Source organism: Ranitomeya variabilis, chromosome 5, assembly GCF_051348905.1.
Source record: "Ranitomeya variabilis isolate aRanVar5 chromosome 5, aRanVar5.hap1, whole genome shotgun sequence".
NCBI classification, from domain to species: Eukaryota; Metazoa; Chordata; class Amphibia; order Anura; family Dendrobatidae; genus Ranitomeya; species Ranitomeya variabilis.
The window spans coordinates 169,232,384-169,242,000 of NC_135236.1; the positions used below are offsets into that span (position 1 = coordinate 169,232,384).

General features: G+C 41.1%; 1 long non-coding RNA gene across 1 annotated transcript in view; it reads right to left on the reverse strand.

The window, feature by feature from the left end:
• LOC143773507 (uncharacterized) overlaps positions 1-1,448 on the reverse strand; it is a 139,913-nt gene extending 138,465 nt beyond the window's left edge. Inside the window, exon 1 of the long non-coding RNA XR_013215208.1 lies at positions 571-1,448. This is a non-coding gene — a long non-coding RNA (uncharacterized LOC143773507). The remainder of the gene's footprint in view (positions 1-570) is intronic.
• Between the last annotated feature and the right edge of the window lie 8,169 nt (positions 1,449-9,617).

The following is a 9,617-nucleotide window of genomic DNA, read 5'->3' on the forward strand; positions in this document are numbered from 1 at the left end:
AGCTTAAAGGGTTAAAGGCTTAGCCACAATCAGGGAGCTGCGTCTGGGGTATCCGGAAGCCTTGGTGGGAAAGCATAGACTGTTTTTCTTTATAATCAATGAGTGCAAGAACTTGGGAACTAAACAAGGCAACAGTCGGCAGTAGGGTTTTCAATGGTCAAATAATATTCTGTTTTCGCTTAAAGATTTATATACGGAATATGTCTAGTTAATTTTATGTAATTTATCGAGATAAATCTGGTGTAATAAATAATATACGGTGAAATATACAGTTAACCCTTTAGAGCATGCAGTAAATGTCATTATTCCACCTTCCCATGGCTGGTGTCATTAATACTGCTGGCCACATGCAGACCAGACAACACATAACAAATATGAATACACAATAGTATTTTGGCCAGTCACATCCTCAATGCTCTTATTTAACTCATAGATTACTTTACTAGGTTTGATACCGCCAATGCTAAGTACAAGTATTTACAATTTTGGTACATTGATTACACATTCATCCCATCATCCTTAAAAAAAACAACTCAAATGCTAGTGAGGACACAATATAAAGACTCCTACCTTCATCCAGGTGACTTCCTTGAGACTTGTCATCAGTTGTATGGAAAAGTTAGTTCCCCTATATAAGAAATGTAGGATGCAGGAAACCTTGTGGTGATGCCTCCTACCCTCTCTGATGGATACGTTGGACAGGGATCTAATACATTGAAATATGTATGCAAGAAGAGACTTATGTGAGTGCTTATACAGGGAAGGAAGGCTGTTAAGTTTGCCGTCAGACAGCTAAACAGTGCCAAGTACAGAAGAACCAACAAAGAGCAATTGTTAGAGAGAACAAAAGCCTGGGAGGAAAGTAGCCGAGATTCCTGGGCAAAGCCTACAAACTTGCACTTGAACTTGAATATAGGTCTATGTCTGTCACCCTGCAGGATAAATGTGTGTCTGTCCCGCCAGCCCACATTAAATCATGTCAAGCCTTGGCCATTGAACTGTGTTGCTAAGAGAATTATCACAGCTGATGGAGACTTTCACACCACCGTGTTTGGTAGACATCACAATGTCCAGATGTATTCAATTTATTTATTTCCTCTTTCCATTTCGCCGTCATGTCCCCACTGTTTGTCCCACTGTTGAATTAACCCTCTCCATGCCTTATTAGCCTACAGATTCGATGCCCGCCGGGGGGTTGGGGCAAGGGGGGTCTTGCTCCTGCAGAAGGCCTGTCTCCTGAGGGCTGTTGTCATGACTAATGTTTTGGTTTGGAGGGCAGGGATTGTCTGGCTTTGGGGATCCCTCAGTATTTTAGAAGCAAGCTGCTGAGTTTTCTCACAGTCTGGCTGGAAGACAGGATTCTGCTCAGCCAATGCTGCTATTCAACACTTAATTAAACGCTAATGGCAGCTGTGGATGAGGTCACCCCAGACAGCTTTTCTCACACATTTTTCATGCAAATTTACTAAACTCAAAACAAATTTGAATAAAACGTCCTTTGTGAAGCCGCTGTATGGACTTGTCTTGTGTTCCTCCAAGGTCATTACGTCTGGCTCAACAGACTCCAAAACTTTGCTTTGCCCCCACAAAATGGAGCCCTTATTTCTGCAAACCAAGGAAACCCAAAGCAAAGAAAATATCCATTTAAGTTCATCGATTGTGTTAGATTCTGTCTATGTTGTTTACAGGTTCTACTTACCGTACAATTTATTTCACTAACTGGTCCTTTTAATGTCGGTTTACATAGTTTTCATTTTTATTTTGCACTTAAAACAACAAAATCCTGATTTGTTAATATGCAAAGATTTATTTTAAATTATTACTTTTGGACATTTGTTTTTTTAACTGCACTTTAAAGGTGCATAAAACACCAGACCCTGAAGCTGCTGCAATTTCAAAATACTCCTGACTACAAATGCGCCACAAAAACACCACAACCAAATCAAGGTGTGTAAGATATGGAAATGTTTCTACAGATTAGAAGCAAACATCTTCCTGCCGCATTTCCCTGTAACAAATCCGACTGAAAATGCTATTTAAAGCACAAAATAACACTGTAAAAAAAGAAAAAGCCAAGTAGATCATGATGCTCTGAAAATATAATGTTGGTTTTTTTTATTCATTCTACATTTATTCACTTAAAAGCAATGGACATCAGTGACATGAAAAAAAATGATTCTCGTATACCATATTTTAGTAGTTACCTTTAGTTAATACAATTGCAGTAAGTCTTATTTTCTATTTATTCAGTCATTTTCAGATCAAATGGAAATATAGTTTTCAGCTTCATTCAAGTTTTCTCTTCTTAGAGTGTCTCTACTAATAATACAGGTTGGATGAAATAATTTGTGTATGTCAGCACAACTTCTATCCTGCACCTATTTCCTCTTCATGTGCTCCCCTCCTTATCTATTGCCTCTTTTCTCTGCCCTCTGAGAGAATATTGCATCTTTCCAAATCTTGATTGAGATCTGTGTACAACCCTTTCTCCCTTCATGCTGCTATCTCTAAGGGCACTTTCACACGTCCATGTCTCCTGTACGCATGGTGACAGTTTTCGCACGTACGGTAGACCCTTACACACATAGACCCATTCAAGTGAATTGGTCCGTTCACATATCTGTGTGTTTCCACAGACCATGGGTCCATGGGCAAAACACACAGACATGTCCAATTTTTTAATAGCAGTGGCACGGGCGGCAAAACGTCCTGCACAGGTGTACATGGACGACATCCATGTGTCATCAGTGTGACACGTATCGGAGCCTGGGAATCAGCAGTACCATTCACACTGTTCCCCAGCACCAGGTGCTGAAACCAGCTCTCATTATTGTCCCTTGCTCGTGCAGCGTGAGCAGGGGTTAATGTTGAGAGTTGCATTCAACTGATAACACCGAGAGCAGGCGGCTGATGGGAGTATTCATCAGATGCATGGGCAGCATGGTGGCGCAGTGGATAGCACAGCAGCCTTGCAGTGCTGGAGCCCTGGGTTCAAGCCCCACTAAGGACAACATCTGCAAAGAGTTTGTATGTTCTCTCCGTGTTTGCGTGGGTTTCCTCCGGGTACTCCGGTTTCCTCCCACATTCCAAAGACATACTGATAGGGAATTTAGATTATGAGCCCCAATGGGGACAGTGACGATAATGTGTGCAACCTGTAAAGCGCTGCGGAATATGTTAGCGCTATATATAAAAAAAAAGAAAGATGCTATAAATAAATGCTTTGTATTTGCCCCTCTATTTGCCTGCCAGGCAAAATTGAACAGTTGTGGGCTGCAAGCTGTCAGCTTCAGCTCAGTGAGCTCACCATGAGAAATTTCTTGCGGTGAAGTCACTGAAATGCAATGAGCTCACTGAGCTTAGCGCTCCACCGTAAGACTTTTCTAACAGTGCTTACTGCAGTTCAGGGGCCTGGCTGGGGACGCAGCCTCAGTGACCTGCAGTAACCTCGCTGGTCATTGATGCTACGCTCGCAGCAGCTCATTCACCAGTGGTTCTCAGCCTGGACAGTCGCACTTTGGCAGTGTCCAGGTTGAAAACTATTTCTCCGAGACATGGATTATGGCATGGGACAAACAACAGACAGGTGAAGGATATGGTTGTTTTTTATTTTTGTTTTATTACAGGAGATGAGTGCTTCAATGGAATGGGTGTTAGGTGAGTATAACTGTGTTTGTTATTTTTAAATAAAAATGGAAAAGGGTGTTTTATTTTATTTCATACAAAGGACTTTATTCTGGCTGTGTCTTTATTTACCATATAACTATAGGATTAGTAATGGATAGGTGTCTTATAAATGCTTCACCATTACTGAGCCGTGGGCTTGATGTCACCTGACAATACAAAGGTGACATCAACCCCACAAATATGAACCCCACTTGCCGCCGCCACAGGGCAAGTGGGAAGAGCTGGGCAAAGCACCAGAATTCGCGCATCTAACATATGCGCCTCTTCTGGGGCGGCTGTGGGCTGCTATTTCTAGGCTGGGGGACAATATCCATTATCCCTTACCAGCCTGAGAATACAGCTGTCTGATTTTTTATCTTTTTTTAGCTGTCTGATATTCTTGATAACCAGCCTTGCTGAAGCTGACAGCTGAGGGTTGCAGCCCCCAGCTGTGAGTTTTGCCTGGCTGGTTATAGAGAATACAGGGGAACCACACTTCATTTTTTTCTTATTATTTATTTATAGCGCATGCGGCTGATAAATACTCCCACCAACTGCCACCTTCTCTCACTGTTATCAGTTTAATACAACTCACAACATTGCGATTAGCGCGAGCAGGGGAGAATGATTAGAGCTGTCTTCAGCACCCTGCACCACAGAACAGCACGAACAGTTCCGCTGATTCCCAGGTGCCGATGTCATCAGTGTGCATGTGTGCGGGACCTTTTGTGTGTCGCTTTGCCCAACCGTCACACGATTCACTTGAATGGGTCTACACGTGTAAGTCCCTCTAATACGTGTGAAAACTGGATCCACACGTACCGGAAACACTGACGTGTGAAAGAGCCTTAACACTGAGAGATGGGAGAGAGGAGCTGAGATCTATCAGGAGCATGATTTCTGATCAGTATTACAAAAGCACTCAGCTAAATAAAGGACTTATAAACTCTGCAGCAGTAACATGGTAAAAATATTTTAATTAAAAAAGTATTTAAAAAAGGCTTAATATTGCATTTAGTAAGCAGATGTGTAAGAAAAAATTGTGAGAAGGTGTACGTAGCCTTTAAAGAGCACGATTATCCAACAAAGGTAACAGTCTTCTAAACTACCATAAGTATTTGCACCTCCTTTACCAGAAATTATAACAATCTAAAGAGTCATATAATTTCAAAGCGTTTTCACATCTCTTTCGAGAGAAAGCTAGACCAATCCAGACCTATAATTTGTCTTCTCTTCCGCCATTCAGATGTAGCCTTCTTTTGTTCTTAGATCTTTTTCTTGTGGTGTAAACTAATTACACTATAGTTTTAGCTTACAGACATTTCAATTACCATTTTTATTATGACTTTTCAGGTACATTATAGGTCAGGAACCCTTCAATATTAGCAAGTTGTGTAGGTCATAGGCAGTAAAACAACTCACAATACCTACCGCCACTATGACTGCTGATGTGATTGTTTATTTTAGCTATGTTATTATTGTGGAATATTGTAATGATGTATTTTTTCACATTTTTATGAGATGAGATTTCATATTAATTATGATACTTTTATTATGGACTCTCTAACCCTTAAGTCTGGAGGAGCAGCACAAACCAGAGGCAATGATGCAGCATATTAGCGAGCACCAGGACAGAAGGTTAGAAGGTTATGCAGGATGGCAGACAAACAAAAGGAGAAGGAAGCACAGATAAAGCAGAGCCAAATATGTGGATACACTTGGGAACTCTAACTATATAGGAAACTTGTATCTGTCAGCAGTTAATCAGAGAAATACAGTCTGGCATCTTCAAGCATGTTAGTGGTTAAACACATGGGTAGCAGAGAAGTAAATGCAGTCTGGTATCTTCCAGTAGGCTAGTGTTTAATAGCAGTGATGTATGCAAAGTAGGACTTGTAGAAATTAAATGGTTTCACAGCAAGAAAACACTCTCTTGAACAGCTACATTACCTTTATTGCAGAGGCCAGCTGTGAAGGCGTCGTTAATGTTTTGCGCTTCCATGCGGTCGCCGCACACGTCAAATTGCCGCATGCAGACACATCCGCATACAACGCATGTCCCTGTGTACCCAATGTTAAAGATAGGTATGCAGGGCAACGCAGGATGCATAGATCAGTAGGCGGAGTATCATGGAGGAAGATGGGAGGAAGTACACTGCCATCTGCAGCCCTCCCGACCGCAAATGTGAAAGCAGCCTGAGTTTGGAGATAATGCTGGCTGTAGCAGGAAAGTCGGAAGTAGCAGAGGTGGTTGATAAGACACCTAGACGAAACTGAGGCAAGCGAAGCAGAAGGAAACTCCTGAGGAACATGAAACTACTGTGAGAAATGCTTTAGATATAAAATCACCAGATCTCTACCCAAGCTGGCCTCAAAAGGCATAGAGTTATGATAACAGAGGGGTTACTTAAGAAACCTGCAATGGTCTACTGCAAACAGAGGGCGCAATAAGAGAAGGGAGCAAGACCAGGAGTCGGAGCTAGGACAGGTGAGTAACAGCTTCAAGTCTTGCCACTTGGCAGTGTGCAGTCATAAGAAGTAACCTTGGTCTGCACTGCTGTGAAATCCTCTTATACAATATTTATTGACTTTCTAAATTAAATTAATTCATATTGATCCTTTTCATTAATTTAGCAGATCAGCCACTACTAGAAAGATATAGTCCTGTTGCATTGACACCTCTTTGGACTGCATTTTCAGAGTTCCCATGAATAGCTACTTACCCAATCTCAACTTCCAGCGTTTACCTCAGTATATTTTCAGAAAATAATTGAGTAACTTATAAGCAAGGTTATGATGTAGCTTTTTCAGTCAATTTTGCAGTTGCTTGCAAGTCTGTGCTAATTGAGAAGGCTATGGAAAAAATAACTGCTTATCCCAGTGAGTCGAAGAACGGTGGTTATGAAGTGGAAGGTCCTCAGTGCCCCATAGAGAATGAATGGTGCTGCGGTAGAGAATGCTCATGGGCGCTCCGGTCCGAACTGTATACTCCTAGTCACATGTTATATGTCCCATTGCTTCAATGTATCTGAGTCCGTGTATGGATTAAACTGAAAACAAAAGTAAAAAAAAATTATACCATGCGTGTGTACCATCCGTGTGTCATCCATGCGACACGCAACGGAATAGAATGCAGAATAGAAATGACAGATTTTTAGGTGTTAAAGATGTGCAAAGATAGTGACAGATAGATAGATAGATAGATAGATAGATAGATAGATAGATAGATAGATATCCGTGAGATATATGATTATGTACAACCAAATTATTAAATAAATAAATGAAAAAAATGGTCCCCCCCATTTTTGGTGACCAGCAAAGGGAAAGCAGACAGCTAACAGCTGATATGATCAGGCCGGGAAGGGCAATGGCTATTGGGCCCTACCCAGCTTAGACATGCCACTCCACAGCTACCCCAGAAGTGGAGCATCACATGAGATGCTCCAATTCTGGCACTTTGCTCGTCATCCAATTGCTCTGGTGCATTGTCAATCGGGGTAATGGGGCTTGGGTTAGTAATGGGGGTGTCTGATAGGCACGTCTCCATTACACCAGGGTTTAATGCCAGCTGTGCTTCTGGACAATTCACAGCTGACATCAACCACAAGGCCCATTACCCTAAGTGCCAATGCACCAGGGCAATTAGGAACAACGAAAAACAACCAGAATTGGAGTATCTCATGTGCGGGCTGGTATTTTTTGGCTGGGAAGGGCCCAACAACCATGGACTCTCCCAGCCTGATAATATCTGCTCTCAGCTGCTGTGTTACCTTTTCTGGTAACCAAAAATGAAGGGGAAGCCATGTCATTTTTTTAATTTATTGGGTTAATACATGTACAGTAAGCTCTGTAAGGCAAGACACTAATTATATAGCTTGCAAATATCTGTTTATCTATCAATTATCTATCTATTTATCTATTTGCACATCTTTAACACCTGAAAATCTGTCATTTCCATTCTGCATTCTATTCTGGTAGGTGTCACAAGAACGGTGTGGTAAGTAAGTGTCTCCAGTACGTGTGAAAATGGACACCACAAGTACCAGAAACAGGGACTTGTGAAGAGGGCCTAAGATAAAATTGAAACCTACAAGTTGCAGAACAGAGCATGTAAATTGGGAGAAGGGAATACTAGATGCCAGGTGATACATGTAAGTTTAGGCTGGTAGGGTTATTTAGGAGTTTGCCTTATATTATCTCTGATTATTCATAGCACAACAGAGCAAGCTTCTAATACAAGTAAAGCATTTCATTTACTGGAGAAATCGGTACACAATAATTCTTTTCTTTCATGCCCCCTACAGGAAACCCCTTTATTGGAAGGGAGCCAAGACAACCTTATTTTCTGTGCCATTGTCACTTTATGGACTGTAAAAGGAAGAGAGGAACATTGCTGCCATAGCAGGAGATTGAAATGAAGTTTGCCAAACAAGCATACAATTTCATTTGCACTTAAACTTTCCTTCCAACAAAAAGCCATTGCTGGTGGATTGACATGTTTACACCCTGTGATTTTCCTTAACGAAAAGGATATAAAAAAAAAAGCTTACCGCTGATGTTTTCAATAGGCTCTGGCCAAAAATACATTGTTGTGTGACTTTGGAGCAAACCTTTGCATTCATTATAATATCTTGTATTGTGAAGGGAACGTGATTCCATTGAGGAGCTATTGGGCTAAAAGGTAGATTGTAGAACCCAGTGGGATCATGTCTGTCAGAGTCATTCATATGCTACAATAGCAAAAGGCAAACACAAAAACTTAACATAGAGAGCTTATGAAAGTAAAAAGATCTTTAGACATCAATTATATATAGTACTGTGCAAACGTTTTAGGCAGTTAGGGAAAAATTGCTGCAAAGTAAAAATGCTTTCAAAAATAAAATTCTTGATAGTTATTTCTTTATCAAATACAACTGGCAAAGTGAATGAACAAAAGAAAAATCTGAATCAAGTCAATATTTGGTGTGACCGCCCTTTTCCTTCAAAACAGCATCACAACATCAATTCTTCTAGGCTCACACACACACAGTTTCTGAAGGAACTCGGCAGGAAGGTTGCACCAAACATCTTGGAGAACTAACCATAGATCTTCTGTGGATGTAGGCTTGTGCAAAAACGTCTGTTACTTTGTGTAATACCACACAAACTCAATGATGTTGAGGTCAGGGCTCTGTGGGAGTTGCACAATCACTTCCATAATGCATTGTTTTTCTTTGTGCTAAAGATAATTCTTAATTAAATGAGTTGCATTTTGGGGTCTGTCTCTGCTGCAGAATAAATTTGGAGCCAACATGCCTTCTGCATGATGGATAAGTATCTGCCTATATTTGTCACCATTGAGAACACCATTGATCTTATCAAAATCTCAAACTCTATTTGCTGAAATACAGCCCCAAATTTACAATGAACCTCCACCATGCTTCACTGTTGCCTGCAGATACTCATTATTGTACCGCTGTCCAGGTGGACAAACTGTCTTTTGCTACAGCCAAACATTTCAAATTGTAACTCATCAACGCCTGATGCCATTTTCTGAACTCCAGGCCCTCTATTTTGGTGCATAGATGAGTCACTTGGCCTTGTTTCCATTTGTAATGTATGTTTTTTTGGCTGCTATTCTTCCATGAAGGCCACTTCTGGCCAGACTTCTCCAAACAGTAGAAGAGTGTAGCTGGGTTCCAATTGTTGCTGTCAATAATGATTTGTCAGCACTGGGAAACATCTTCCAATTTTAAGGGGAAAGAAGCATGATATGTCTTTCATCTGCTTCACTGTTATTTTGGCCAACCATTACGCATATGGTCATCAACATTGCCTATTTCTTGGTGTCCCCAGGGAGGTATCTAATTGACTCCAAATTTATTCTGCAACAGGTCAATGTTTCCAAACATACAGCCAATGCCATTAAGAACTATCTTCAGCGTAAGGAACAAGGAGTCGCCAGTGAGACC